This window comes from Sapajus apella, unplaced genomic scaffold (assembly GCF_009761245.1).
Source record: "Sapajus apella isolate SASKATOON/1434 unplaced genomic scaffold, GSC_monkey_1.0 scaffold6, whole genome shotgun sequence".
Lineage (NCBI taxonomy): Eukaryota > Metazoa > Chordata > Mammalia > Primates > Cebidae > Sapajus > Sapajus apella.
In genome coordinates, this window is record NW_022436946.1 from 56645869 (window position 1) to 56662177 (window position 16309).

General features: G+C 39.2%; 1 pseudogene; it reads right to left on the reverse strand.

Moving 5' to 3' along the window:
* LOC116549107 overlaps positions 1–11831 on the reverse strand; it is a 69502-nt pseudogene extending 57671 nt beyond the window's left edge.
* Between the last annotated feature and the right edge of the window lie 4478 nt (positions 11832–16309).

Sequence of the window (16309 nt, forward strand, 5' to 3'; positions counted from 1 at the left end):
TCCATGACTTACTAAATGTATGGCTTTGGGTCAGTTACTTAATCTCTTTATGCCTCAGTTTCCACATCTGTAAAATGAATGGAAATATTTTTTAAATAGATTAAAAGACTTGAAAGACACACATACACTTAACATTAGAGCTTATTCTGACCAAGACAGTGGGAATTAGAGAGCTCTCACTTGGGAACTTTTAGTTCTTCCTCAACATATTTCCAAATTTTAACATATTTTAAATCAGCCATATTATTTTTATAATTGCAAATATAAAAATGATACAGTGTGAAGTTGCTCAGATGTGTAATATAGACAAGATTTCCATATCATCCATGTAGAAATAAGCAAACACAATTAACGGAATTGTTATGAGGATTTACATGAAGCATGTCAGCATATAACTGTATATGGGTTTATATGGATATGCCACGGCATACAGTAAGAAAAGATTCCTCTCTTATCTTTTGTCTAAGAAAAAAAAAGGTAAAGTTGGAACTAAGTTAACGCATACATTGATGGGAAAAAGCCCTAGGTAGGTATCAGTAGGTACAGGAACTGTTCACCTAGGTTGATAAGACTTGGCAGTAAAACCTTGATTACAGCTGCCTGTTCAAATTCACTTGACCAAGATACTTACGCAAATCAATATGGTTGTTTTACTCAAAGGAATTAATTTTAAAAATAAATTACAGTGCTGGGTGGTGTGCTCACCCTGTAATCCCAGCATTTTGGGAGGCCGAGGCAGGCAGATCACCTGAGATCAGGAATTCAAGACCAGCTTGGCCAACATGGTGAAACCCCATGTCTACTAAAATTACAAAAATTAGCTAGTGTGGTGTTAGGTGCCTGTAATCCCAGCTACTCAGGAAGCTGAGGCAGGAGAGTCACTTGAACCCCGGCAGCGGAGGTTGCAGTGAGCCAAGATTGCACCATTGCACTCCAGCCTGGGCAACAAGAGCAAAACTCCATCTCAAAAAAATAAATGAATAAATTGCAGAATGAGATTTGTGGGCTCAATAGTAAAGAAGAAGAGACATACAGAAACAATTACACATAGATTATAATTACCTATATAATATAATACATGGGTTAATTTCTGATCCTTCCTCATAAACTCTGGTAAAACATTTACTCATATGTAGTTGACATAAGTCGTTCTACTCTCTTCCCATTTTAACTTACTGCATTCATTGTATTCTGATTCTTTCTTTCTTTCAAGTTAGTCTGTAGAATTACTATCTCTGTTTACCAAGCTTCCTTACCAATTGCAAAATGTTCTGTCTTTTGCAATTGCACAATGTTAACAGCTGAAATACAATTTATATCTACTGTATTCTGTGGAAGTTAATATTCCTAAATTTCATGCTCCCTGTATAATGAAAATAGATGACGTAGAGAGAGGTGACTTTTCTTCTTCCATGATCAGGAAATTCATGTAATTAGAGTGCTTCTCTTACCTGGGGATGACTAGTCTCAATCTAAACTGTGCTGCACCATAAGTCTCTTTATCTTCATGATGTCTAGTTTGCCCTCTCTGATGATAACTGTTTTATAGTCTATCTTATCTTTGGCAGTGATAGCAGCAGGAGGCATGGAAATTCTGGGCAGAAGAGGGTGGGTGCCTGGTGACGGCCCCACTCTTAAGCCTGGAACTGTGGCCCAAGTAAGAACATACATTCCTGTTTTCTGGCTCAAATGTTGCCTTTTCCAAAGCCACACATGGCCCACCCCATCCCCCCATCCTGTGCCCATAAAAACCTCAGGCTCCGTGGTCAGAGGGAAGAGAAAAGGAGAAGCAGCTGGACGTTGGAGACTGTGGTTGGACTTTGGAGAGAACCAGCTTAACTTCAGAGTGATAGCTTAATGGCATAGCTTCAGAGAGGAGTCCAGCTGGGGACAGCTGAACTCTGGGGGAAGATTACCTCCCCACTTTGTCCCCCTTTCAGCTCCCCTTCCTGCTGAGAAACACTGTTATTGGCAATAAAATCCGCCACATTTGCCATCTCCAATTTTTGCGACCTCATTCCTCCTGGACACCAGATGAGAACTCAGGTGTGGATGGACAGGGTTGTCACACTGACCCTTTATTGAGCTGTGAACACTTAAACCATCCTTGGATGGCAAAGCCAAACGAGCACTCACTGACTGTAACACTCTTTCTAGGGCTTCAGGGGTCATGGACATTCCCTCATGTGCTGTTACGGGCTGGTTTGGAATTTCTTCCTGCCAGTGCCCAGAAGTGCTTGCCCTGGCTCCTGCGCCTGCTCACCTACGTGCTCCCTCCTGTGACAGGTTGAGCATAGCCAGTTCAAGTGAGTGAATTCTGCCCCTGCCAGCGCCCATGTACTCCAGTTCCAGCCCACAAGGGGAACAAGGAGAATATCTTGCTTCAGCAGGAAAAAACTTGCTTTCAGGTAGAATATGGCCTCACACAATTTTCATACAGTGCAAAAGTCATTGATTCTGCAAGATCTCCTAAATTCTAATTGTCAACGTTTTTCTAACGATGGGAACTCAGGAGTTTACTATTGAACTGCTTCCTACACATTCTATGTAAATTATATTCATTACACAAGACCAGCCAGTTTAAAACAAAGTATAATTAGAATTGACTGAAACATGTTTTGATGCTGCATAAATGCATCTTATATGTGCTATAGAAGGATACCTTTAAAATATTACTGATGTTAAAAAGCTCCTGTGAAAAGCCCAGATAAGGACTTGAAAATCTTTCAAGAACCCTGATAATCTTGAAAATCTCTGGTTTTTCAAGCTCTTGACTATATTCAATGTTAACACTTAACCACTGAATTATGACAGGCTAAACTAACTTCCCACTAGGCATGTGATATTTATTAAATAACTGCATAAATAAAAAAGAAATGAAATGAAATGATTCTTTTTGCAGATTACTTCACTACTTCTACCTGAGGGTCTTGTCCAACTTCGACTCAATTTACTCTATGTGGGTAGTGAAAATTTTATTACTGCTGTAGCAACTACTAACTCTGAAAATGGCTTTTTGCTCCTAGAGAGTAATACAGTTTTGACTTCCAGGCAGTCTGAAAAAAAAGGACTAGAAGTAACTTCGCTCCTTCTATGATCAGAAAAGACACATTCTCAGGCACCCAGGGAAAAATTAAAGTCAACATAATATTTAACAGCCATGGGAGTACCTAATAATCCACTTTAATTGTCCTCATGAGAAATACAAATTTACCTTTATGTCTTTATTGTGATTCCTCCAATCTATCAAATGACTGAATTTGGCAATTCCCTTCCCTTTGATTGCTCTAATCTATCAAATGATGAAACTATGTGATTCTCATTTCCTCTAAAAGGGTGTTCTGTTTTTGCTCTTTTCTTTTTTATAGACTGATTTACAGCCTTTTCTTCTATTGCTCCCTCTAGTACGCTCTTTCCATATTTCTACCAGCTTTTGTGTTAAACAGTTTAGCTACATTTTATGGAAGCTCACCCCCTCATTAACTTTAATCCCTGACTTCCTGCTTTTAAATTAACAGTGCCCAACTATCAAGAGAGTTTTTTGACCATCACCCATTTCTTTCTTTTCAAGATTATACAAATACAGTTATCGTATTCCCAATGAGAACACTATGAGAACACATTTTCTGAGATTAAAACAAAAGCATTCTGCTTAAATTTCTTTTTTTATACATAAGTTTAACATTTGTTTTCATTGATTTCCACATTAAAAGAAGGCTGAATGAAATTACGCAATATTCTAAATGTGCAATTTCAGCCCTTAATGTTTTTAAAATTATATTCAATTAATACGTATATCAAGAGCTTCAGTTTGCAAGGCTAGATACATTATTTTGATTTTAGTTTTATAATTATTGTTCCAACACCTCGAAATAATACTATTATTAAATATTTCCATATATTTTTAGTATTTTCACATAAAATAAATTACTACTTCACACATTCAGTTATGTGCTTTTTGATTTTGGCACTGACTTATTAATTAACTTACTACTTCTGTTATTATTACCACATGTACTCAAACACTATTTTCTATAAAATTCAATTATTTAATATTTTTATGTATTTATTTTAATGCTTTCTTATTATCAGTGATTGAAAGAGAAGAACATCATAAGGATTATGACTGAGGTGCTGGTCGCTGTGGTGGCCAGCAACTCAGTGACCAAAGAAATAATTGGTGAACTCCAGGACATGTGGCTGGCAGGTCATTCACTCATTTCTTCAGCAATACGTGTGCGGCGTTATATACTAAACACTGCAATGTCAGGATGAGTAAAACTCAGCCTCTGCCCATGGAAAAAATCAGAAGTTAGTGGATAAGACAGAATATTCTTTGCTAACTATAATTCAAGTAAGCAACCATAAAAACTTTGAAAGAAGCATGAAGTGCTTTGAGAATAAAGAGGGGAAACAAATGACCACTGAGGATAAAAGGACTCTCTACCAAGAGTTTTTCACCCACTTAAAATCCAGTGTTCAAGCATGCTACAAGACAAACACATTGCTAGGTGTCATGTGCACAAAAGTGTATTAAAAATTCTCCTACTCTCAGGGAGTTTACACTCTATTGTGTGATATTTAATCTGCACACACTCAAAGAAGAAGTGCAGGAGGCAGAGAAATATATTTCAGGCAGAATAGAATAAAGAGTAAAAAATGAAAGAAACTTGGGACTGAGACAATATTAGAAACAATCAGAGCTGGGCATGTATATACCTATCCCACTAGAATAAAGACAGAGGGGAAGGGACGCGAGTAGAGAAAGAGTGTTGCAACGTAGGTGAGGACAGACCATGAAGGAGATTTAATTTCCCCCAAGGGTTTTCAACTTTTTTATTTGTTTGTTTGAGACAGAGTCTCCCTCTGTTGCCCAGGCTGGAGTGCGATGGAGTAATCATGGCTCACTGCAGCCTTGATATCCCTGGGCTCAGGTGAGCCTCCCACCTCAGCCTGCTGTGTAGCTGGGACTACTGGAGTTCACCACCACATCCAGCTAATTTTTTGTATGTTTTTTTGTATAGACTAGGTTTCACCATGTTGCCCAGATTGGTCTCAAACTCCTGGGCTCAAGCAATCCTCCTACCTCCACCTCCCAAAGTGTGGGATTACAGGCATGAGACATTGCACCTGGCCAGTTTTTCATCTTTTTTTTTGAGACAGAGTTTTGCTCTTGTTGCCCAGGCTGGAATGCAATGGCGTGATCTCAGCTCACTGCAACCTCTGCCTCCCAGGTTAAAGTGATTCTCCTGCTTCAGCCTCACAAGTATCTGGGACTACAGGCGCCACCACCACACACTGCTAACTTTTGTATTTTTAGTAGAGACAGGGTTTTACTATGTTGGCCAGGCTGGTCTCGGACTATTGACCTCGTGATACATCTGCCTCAGCCTCCCAAAGTGCTGAGATTACAGGCATGAGCCTCTGCACCTGGCCCAGTTTTTCATCTTAACTGTACAATCAATGAATTTTAATAAAAACTTTCAAGTAGAGGTATATACACAAATAACTGAAGCAACAGAGGGGAAGATGAGTCATTGGTGTTGATGGAAAGACCAATGATGGGGTCTAATAGTCCAATGGAGAAACGTTACCATGACTGATGTTTTGGATGTGGACTAGGCAGCTGTATAGAATGAGTAACAGGAAAAAAGTAAACAAGATTTTTCAACTTTGGGTGATAGCATTGATGACTATGCAGATTCTCATGACTGGATTACAGAATGCAATATAGTTTAACACCAAATTTTTAGTGGATTTGAATATCATATTGGCTGAGATACCAAGTGAACAGCTAGAAATTGAAGTAATATTGAGAAAGATAGATATTTACATGATATTAATATGTGTTGATTATTTCAACAATGGGGCTAGATGAGATTGGCCAGTGAGAGAGAACAAAGGAGGAAAATGGACAAAAGGATAGAACGTTGGGGAACAATTAAAATGAGAGGGTAGGAAGAGAAACAGGAGGCCTTGGAAGGTCCTGCTATAGAGCAGTCAGGAACATTAGTAAATGCTTCCAGAGGAATAGAGTATTATTAACAACTTATGATAAAGCAGCTCAACATATCTGGGGATGACTGATGACCTTTACAGAATCTGACTCAGCAAAATAGTAGGAGCAGCATTACTACAAAAGAATCAAGACTGAATGGGAGATAATGAAGTGGAAGCAACAAGTGGAATAAAACGAGTAAGCATTTTCAGAGTGTTTACAGTATATCAGGCCCTGTTGTAAACACTTTACATACAGTTTCACATTTAATCCACAATAATAACCATATGAGGCAGGTAGAATTATTAGTTCTATTTTAGAGATGATAAAACTAAGCCAGAAAGAAACTAAGAAATTAATCCAAGAATACAGTAGTACCATGATTAATGGAGCCAGAATTTGAACTTGGGCAGTTAGCTCCAAATGTTTCCTCTGAATAAGCACAAAGTATTTTTCAGTTTGTATAGTCTTTTGCATTGGCTGTGCCCCCTATCCAGAGATAGAGTCTATTTTTCCATTCTCTTTTATTGACAAAGTTTCTCTCTTGTTGGCCAAGCTGGAGTGCGATGGTGCGATCTTGGCTCACTGAAACCTCCGCCTCCCGGATTCAAGAGATTCTCCTGCCTCAGCCTCCTGAGTAGCTGAGATTACATGTGCGCACCACCACACCCAGCTAATTTATTGTATTTTTGGTAGAAATGGGGTTTCACCACGTTATCAGGCTGGTCTTGAACTCCTGACCTCAGTTGATCCATCCGCCTTGGCCTCCCAACTTGCTGGAATTATAGGCACGAACCTGGCCTATTTCTCCATTATCTTAAATTTATGTTGACCTTGTGATTTACTTTAACCCATAGAATATACTTGAATTCTGGAACCTAGCCCTCAAAAGACCTTGCAACTTTCACCTTTACCATGTTAGAACTATTATCCTGAAACAGCATGTAAGGATCTAGTCCAGCCTATTAAAGAAAGAGAATCAGAGCTAATTCTTGAAGATGTACTGAAGCTACAATACACCTTCTACCAAGCCAAAAGTGCAGAGGACACACCGAGATAAGGCAAAGAATCCTGAGAATCAATATATAATTGTAGTCTTAAACCACTTAGCTTGAGGTAGAGTGTTTTGCAACAATAATTGATATAGAAGTTTGTCCCTAAAAATAGGTTGCTGCCATTACAAAGTCTAAAATATATGGCCTTGGTTTGGGGAGTAGGTAGTAGAAAGAGACTACAAAAGTATCAAAGAGAAAGTAAGTGGATTCAGAGTATCTATTGCTATTGAAGGCTTGAGAAAAGGTGACCTGTAACATGTAATAGAAGAATAATTTACAATAATGCCACCTGAAACACTTACAAGATAAGAAATGTACCCAGTAAATTTGTGAATCTGCCCAAGGGAATTTGCACATAAGATGTCAAAACTGTAAACTGGCATCTGACAACTTTATATGATAACATATGAGAATGCAGAGATAAACTGAAATTCAAGGAGGAAGGGAAATTTTCAGAAGACTCATTACATATTCTGGCTTGGAAAATAAACCTGTTTCTCTTCTCTATTTTTCTTCATAAGAGATACTTCAAAATAAAAAATGGCTTCATGCTGTTAAGATCAATTTAGAAAATTAAGATTCCTACTTAGTAGACCCTGAACCTTTTCCTTCAACTGAAAAAAAAAAGTTATTATGAGAATCATAGAATCATAAGGATGTGTGTTAGTTTTTGTTTGTTTGCCTGTGGTTTTTGTTCTTGTTGTTTTTGGTACTACTATACCAGAAATTCATTTCTCATGGTGCTAGAAACTGGGAAGTCCAGAATCAAGGCAAAAGCATCCAGTGATGGTCTTCTTGCTATATCCTTACATAGCAGAAGAGCAGAAGAGCAAACTAAGCAAATGCTGAGTGAAGGCTCTTTTAGCAAGGCCTTAATCTCATTAACAAGAGAGGAGCCCTCATAGCATAATCACTTCTTTTCGACCCCACATATTAATACTATCATATTGGCAACACCTGAATTTTGGACGGACACATTGAAACCATAGCAAGGCATTATACCTTAAAATTTTCACACACTGCTCAAGTAGAAAAAGATCTGCCTCAATATAAATTATGGATGTAATTTTTGGATCATGGAGGAAATGTCATTGTAAACTAGAAGATTAGAAGATAAAGGTACAACAAAAACATTATCAACTTGAGATAAAAGAAATAGTGACAGATCAAAATGAACAGATGATTCTGGAAAAACTACCCAACTTCAAACATAAGCCATATCTTGTTTTTTAAAAGGAAGAATGTCTCTAGAGGGCTGAGCCGTTGCCGTAGGTCATAAGCCCAAAGCCCAGAGAACAGAACCAAGAACTGAGGAAAAAATAAATCATCCTCAAGTATTGTTTCCTGTTCTAAGAGTAGAGAGAGCTGATGGCACATGCCCAGCTAAATTTCAGAAGAGCTGGAATGGGGTAGGCCACTGACTGCTATATTCTTCCTTTTCACCCTGCATTTTAAAAAAATGACAATGTCTAACATGACAGACTGTAGTTCTGTTCCTGTTTCACCATTATATGTTAGGGGATGGGAAGCCAGATATCTTGTCTTTTTATTTCACAGATCTCTCAAGATAAATAACATCAGAGAACTTACATCTGAGAAGCGTCGCCCAGACCTAATGCAGGTTAGAAGATTAAAATCCTCAAGCATGATGCTATGAGTTTCTGAGACTTTGGGGATATTTGGAAAGGTGAACACATTTTCCATATAGGGGGTATATAAATAATTGTGATGAGAAGGCAGACTGTAGTAGATTAAATAATGCCATAGTTTTATTGCAACTTCTCCCATCAATAGATAAGGACTTTTCCCTACTCCTTGAATCTAGGGTATTTTTTGTGAATTGTTTTGATCAATACAATGTAGTAGAAATGACAAGTTCTGGAGCCTAGGCCACAGAGGTCTTTCAAATTATACCTTTACCCCTTAGAATGCTAAAATTAAATGTCAATATAGGAAGACAGTTTAGCCCAGCATAGAAGAGAGGCCACACAGAGTAGAATGAACATGTCCCAGCCAACTGCCAAGCATGTGAGTGAAAACATCTTAGGCTATCCAGTCTATGCAACCCTTTTGTTAAATGCAGACACATGAGTAGGCTAAGAGAAATCAACAATAGGAATCTTCCAGCCTACCTACAGAATCCCAAGAAGCAGTTCAACAGATCATTCTTATTCCACCATGTAGTTTTTAATGTAGCATTATATGACCAAACTTATAATATATTTTTGCTCATACTATACCATAGCTTTTAAACTTGCTGTTGAGGTATAACTGATACACACAAACTGCACATATTTAATGTACACATTTTTATGAGTTTGCACATATGCATGTGTACATGATATTGTCATACAATCAAGGTATTAAACATATTAATCATCTTAAATTTATCCCCATGTTCTTCTCCCTGTATGTGTGTGTGTGTTGGTGGTAAGAATGCAACATGAGATCTCAACTTTTAACAAACAGGATAGGTGACAGGGTTGAAGTTGTTGAATAGTTTCTCCAACAAATAGTGTGGGGAAAATTGGATGTCCACCCCCAAAAGAATGAAATTGGACTTCTATCTTACCCACATGCACACACACAAAAATTAAATGCACAATATTTTATTAACTATAGATTCTATGTTATATAGAAGATACCTAGAACTTACCCATCTTGGAAAAGTGAAACTTTGTACCCACCAAGCAATAATTTCACACTTCCTTTTTCCCCAAACACCTGGCAACCACCACTCTATTCTCTGCTTCTGTGAGTTTTGACTATTTTAGATACCTCATATAAGTGTAGTCATCCAGTATTTATCCTTCTGTGACTGGTTATTTCACTTAGCACAATGTCCTCTAGGTTCATTCACATTTTCATAAGATTTAGAGCTTCCTCCATTTTCTAATTGCTGAGTAATATTCCACTAAATGTATATACCACTTTTTAAAAATCTGTTTATCTGTCAATATATGTTTGAATGATTTCCATATTCAGAAGCAATATTGTCTTTTTTTTGCAGAAGACATGCTGTTACATATAGAAAACCCTGAAGACACCGCACAAGAAAAACCTTAAAACTATTCGACTAATATACAAATTCAGCAAAATCACCATTCAAAAATTACCAGTATTTCTATGTATTAAAAATGAACCATCCAAAAAGGAGATTAACAAAATAATACAATGTATAATAACATAAACACATAAAATATTTAGAAATAAGCAAGGAAGTGAAACACTGGCATACTGAAAGCTATAAAACATGAAAATCAGAGTAGATACAAACAAATGAAAAGATATCTCCTGTTTCTAGATTGGGAGACTTAATATTGTCTAAATGTTTATACTACTCAAAGTGATCTACAGATTCAATGCAATTTCTATCAAAATTCAAAAGACTTGTTTTACAGAAATAGAAAAAAAAACAATTATAAAATTAATGTGAAACAAAAAAGATCCCAAATAGACAAAGTGATTTGAGAAAAAAGAACAATGCTGAAGATAACACCCTTCTTGATTTCAAAGCTAGAGTAATCAAAACAGAGGGATACTGGCATAAAGCCAGACACATAGACCAATGCAACCGAATAGAGCACCCAAAAATAAGCACGTGCATATATGGTCAACTAGTCCTCCACAAGTGTGTCCAGAATACACAATGGGAAAAGGATAGTCATTTCAAAAATGGTGCTGAAAAAACTAGATACCTACCTGCAAAGCAATAAAATGGGATCTCTATTTTATATCATTCACAAAAATCAACTCAAAATGGTTTGAAGACGTAAATGTAAGTTCTGACACTGTAAAACTTCTTGGAGAAAACACAGGGGAAAAACTTCTTAACACTGGTCTTGGCAATGATTTTTTTTTTTTTTTTTGACACCACAAGCACAGGATTTTCTTCTTTTTGTTAACCCAAAATTAGACTAGTTGGACTACCCCAGACTAAAAATTTTATATAACAAAGAAAACAGTCAGCAGAGTGAAATTGCAACCTATAGAATGGGAGAAAATATTTGCAAACCAATCTATTTGATAAGATATTAATATCTAAAACCTATAAGAATCACCTACAGGGACTGATCCAAGATGGACGTTTAGGAACAGCTCAGGATTGCAGCTCCCAGTGAAAGCGCAGAGGGTGAGTGCACGCCGGGTTTTTATTGCCCACAGACTAGGAAACTCCCGGGCAGAGGTGCTCCACGGTCGCCAGCGTGGCTGTTTCGGCCAGCGCGGCTGTGCCGGCCAGCCCCGGCCAGCGCGGCTGCTTTGCCCCTCGCGGCTGCTTTGTCGGCGCCCCAGAGCCGCAGTTCTCCGTACAAAATACACTGGTCCGGGGGCCCTTTAGGCTGGCGATTGGAGCCACGGGAAGTTGCCCATACACTGGTTCAAAAAGGGGACTGAGCAGAGAACCGGGACAGGAGATTCCAGGGCAAAAAAAAGAAAAAAAAAAGCGCCACAAACCTCAGTGCCGCTGTTTAAGCCAGCGCAGTGAGTGGCTGCAGGGGAAAACAAACAGACCCCGGCGCCTCTTCAACAGGCGACTGGAACACCAACTTAAAAAAGGCTCTGAGGCAGGGAGCCAGGCGATCAGGCTTGGCTGGTCTCACCCTCACAAAAGAACAGCAACCAGAAACTCTAAATTGAGAGTTTCACAGCAAGCGCAGCTGAACCCAGGACAGTCCAGCTCTGTGGGGGAGGGGCGTCAGCCATTACCGAGGCAGCCCGCCCTTGCCAAGGCAACCCGCCACAGCAGAGACTCCGCCCCAACAAAGGCGGGCCACCATCGCCAAAGCAGTTCTAACTACACCCATATAAACAGGACTGCAGGGAAGTTCACTCGGCAGCGGGGCGCAGCCCACAGCAGCTCAGCAAAGCTGCTATAGGCCAACAGTGACTAGGCTGCCTCCTTGCTGGGCTGGGCAGGTCTGAAGAAAAAAAAAAAAAAAAAAGGCGGCGGCAGGATAACGGAAACTCATAAATAAAGCCCTAAATCCCTGGGACAGAGCACCTGGGAACAAAAAGCAATTTATGAGTTCTGCTGCAGCAGACCTAAAAGTACCTGCCCAGCAGCTCTGAATGAACAACAGAGCTCGCAGCTCACCATTTGAGCTCTTATAAAGATGAGACCATCTCCTCAAGCAGCTCCCTCACCCCTATATATCCAAAAAGACACCTCATAAAAGAGAGATCAGATTGACACTAGGCGGGTATCCTTCTGGGACAAAGATAGCAGAAGAAGAAAACTGGTGACAACCTTTGCTGTTCAGCAGCTGCTTCAGGTGAACCCCAGGCAAGCAGGGCCTGGAGTGAACCTCAGCAGACCTACAGCAGGGGGGCCAGACTGTCAGAAGGAAAACCAAGAAACAGAAATAACCTCATCATCAACAAACAGAACGTCAATCTGAAAGATTTGAGCCCCAATCTGAAAGCCAGCAACTACAAAGTCGACAGGTGGATAAATCGTTAAAGATGGGAAGAAACCAGCGCAAAAAGGATGAAAACACCCGAAACCAGAACACCTCTCCTCCTAAAAGGGATCACAACTCCTCGCCAGCAAGGGAACAAGGTTGGATGGAGAACGAGTGTGATGAAATGACAGAATCAGACTTCAGAAGGTGGGTAGTAAGAAACTTCTGTGAACTTAAAGAACATGTTCTAACCAAATGCCAAGAAACTAAGAACCTTGAAAAAAGATTTGACGAAATGCTAACAAGAATGGACAAAATAGAAAGGAATATAAGTGAATTGATGGAGCTGAAAAACGCAACACGAGAACTTCGTGAAGCATGCACAAGTATCAACAGCCGAATGGACCAAGCAGAAGAAAGGATATCAGAGGTCGAAGATCAACTCAATGAAATAAAACGGGAAGGCAAGACTGGAGAAAAAAGGGTAAAAAGGAATGAACAGAGTCTCCAAGAAATGTGGGACTATGTGAAAAGACCTAATCTACGTTTGATAGGCGTACCCGAATGCGACGAAGAGAATGAATCCAAGCTGGAAAATACTCTTCAGGATATTATCCAGGAAAACTTCCCCAACCTAGCAAGGCAGGCAAACATTCAAGTCCAGGAAATACAGAGAACACCACAAAGATATTCGTCAAGAAGAGCAACCCCAAGGCACATAATCGTCAGATTCACCAGGGTCGAAATGAAGGAGAAAATACTAAGGGCAGCCAGAGAGAAAGGTCGGGTTACCCATAAAGGGAAGCCCATCAGACTCACAGCAGATCTCTCAGCAGAAACCCTACAAGCCAGAAGAGAATGGGGGCCAATATTCAACATCCTTAAAGAAAAGAACTTTCAACCCAGAATCTCCTATCCAGCCAAACTAAGCTTCATAAGTGAAGGAAAAATAAAATCCTTTGGGAACATGCAAGTACTCAGAGATTTCGTCACCACCAGGCCAGCTCTACAAGAGCTCCTGAAAGAGGCTCTACACATATAAAGGAACAACAAAGTACCAGCTCAACTAAAGGGCAAAACAGCCAGCTAGCACCAAAATGGCAGTATCAAATTCACACATAACATTATTAACCCTAAATGTAAATGGACTAAATGCCCCAATCAAAAGACACAGAATGGCAAACTGGATAAAAAGACAAAACCCATCGGTGTGCTGTATCCAGGAAACCCATCTCACATGCAAGGTTACACAAAGGCTCAAAATAAAGGGATGGAGGAAGATTTACCAAGCAAATGGAGAGCAAAAAAAAAGCAGGAGTTGCAATTCTCATCTCTGATAAATTAGACTTTAAAGCAACAAAGATAATAAGAGACAAAGAGGGACATTACATAATGGTAAAAGGATCAATGCAACAAGAAGAGGTAACGATCCTAAATATATATGCACCCAATACAGGAGCACCCAGATACATAAGGCAAGTTCTTAATGACTTACAAAGAGACATAGACTCCCACACAATAATAGTGGGAGACTTTAACACCCCATTGTCAACATTAGACAGATCAACCAGACAGAAAATTAACAAGGATATCCAGGACTTGAACTCAGACCTGGACCAAGCAAACCTAATAGACATTTATAGAACTCTCCACCCCAAAGCCACAGAATATACATTCTTCTCAGCACCACATCACACCTACTCTAAAATTGACCACATAATTGGGAGTAAATCACTCCTCAGCAAATGCAAAAGAATGGAAATCGTAACAAACAGTCTCTCAGACCACAGTGCAATCAAGTTAGAACTCAGAATTCAAAAACTAACTCAGAACCGCACAGCTTCATGGAAACTGAACAACTTGCTCTTGAATGTTGACTGGATAAACAGTGAAATGAAGGCAGAAATAAAGACGTTCTTCGAAACCAACGAGAATGAAGACACAACATACCAGAATCTCTGGGACACATTTAAAGCAGTCTCTAGAGGAAAATATATAGCAATAAGTGCCCACATGAGAAACAAGGAGAGATCAAAAATTGACACCCTATCGTCAAAACTGAAAGAGTTAGAGGAGCAAGATCAAAAAAACTCAAAGTCTAGCAGAAGACAAGAAATAGCTAAGATCAGAGCAGAACTGAAGGAGATAGAGACACAAAAAACCCTTCAAAAAATCAATAAATCCAGGAGCTGGTTTTTTGAAAAGATCAACAAAATAGACAGACCACTAGCCAGATTAATAAAAAAGAAAAGAGAGAATAACCAAATAGATGCAATAAAAAACGATAAAGGGGATATCACCACAGATTCCACAGAAATTCAAACCATCATCAGAGATTATTACAAACAACTCTATGCACACAAACTAATAAACCTGGAAGAAATGGATAAATTCCTGGACACTTGCCTCCTGCCAAGCCTAAACCAGGAAGAAGCCAAAACCCTGAACAGACCCATAACAAGGTCTGAAGTTGAGGCAGCAATTAAGAGCTTACCACCCAAAAAAAGCCCAGGTCCAGATGGGTTCACAGCTGAATTCTACCAGACATACAAAGAGGAGCTGGTACCATTTCTTCTGAAACTATTCCAAACAATACAAAAAGAGGGAATTCTTCCCAAATCATTTTATGACACCAACATCATCCTGATTCCAAAACTCGGCAGAGACTCAACAAGAAAAGAAAACTACAGGCCAATATCCATGATGAACATAGATGCAAAAATCTTCAATAAAATACTGACAAGCCGATTGCAACAGCACATCAAAAAGCTTATCCACCATGATCAAGTAGGCTTCATCCCGGGGATGCAAGGCTGGTTCAACATACGCAAGTCTATAAACGTAATTCACCACATAAACAGAACCAAAGACAAAAACCACATGATTATCTCAATTGATGCAGAGAAGGCCTTTGACAAAATTCAACAGCCCTTTATGCGAAAAACACTCAAGAAGCTAGGTATCAATGGAACGTATCTCAAAATAATAAAAGCTATTTATGACAAACCAACAGCCAATATCATACTGAATGGGCAAAAACTGGAAGCATTCCCCTTGAAATGTGGCACCAGACAAGGATGCCCACTCTCACCACTGCTATTCAATATAGTATTAGAAGTTCTAGCCAGAGCAATCAGGCAAGAAAAAGAAATAAAGGGCATTCAAATAGGAAAGGAGGAAGTCAAATTGTCTCTATTTGCAGACGACATGATTGTATATCTAGAAGACCCCATCGTCTCAGCCCCAAACCTCCTGAAACTGATAAGCAAGTTCAGCAAAGTATCAGGATACAAAATCAATGTGCAAAAATCACATGCATTCCTATACACCAATAACAGACTTAAAGAGAGCCAAATCAAGAACAAACTTCCATTCACAATTGCCACAAAGAGAATAAAATACTTAGGAATACAACTAACAAGGAATGTAAAGGACCTCTTCAAGGAGAACTACAAGCCACTGCTCAACGAAATAAGAGAGGACACAAACAGATGGAGAAACATTCCATGTTCATGGTTAGGAAGAATCAATATCGTGAAAATGGCCATACTGTCCAAAGTAATTTACAGATTCAATGCTATCCCCATCAAGCTACCAATGACCTTCTTCGCAGAACTGGAAAAAACCACCTTAAACTTCATATGGAACCAAAAGAGAGCCCGCATAGCCAAGTCAATTCTAAGCAAAAAGAACAAAGCGGGGGGCATCACACTACCAGACTTCAAACTATACTACAAGGCTACAGTAATCAAAACAGCATGGTACTGGTACCAAAACAGAGATATAGACCAATGGAACAGAACAGAGGTCTCAGAGGCAACACAACATATCTACAACCATCTGATCTTTGACAA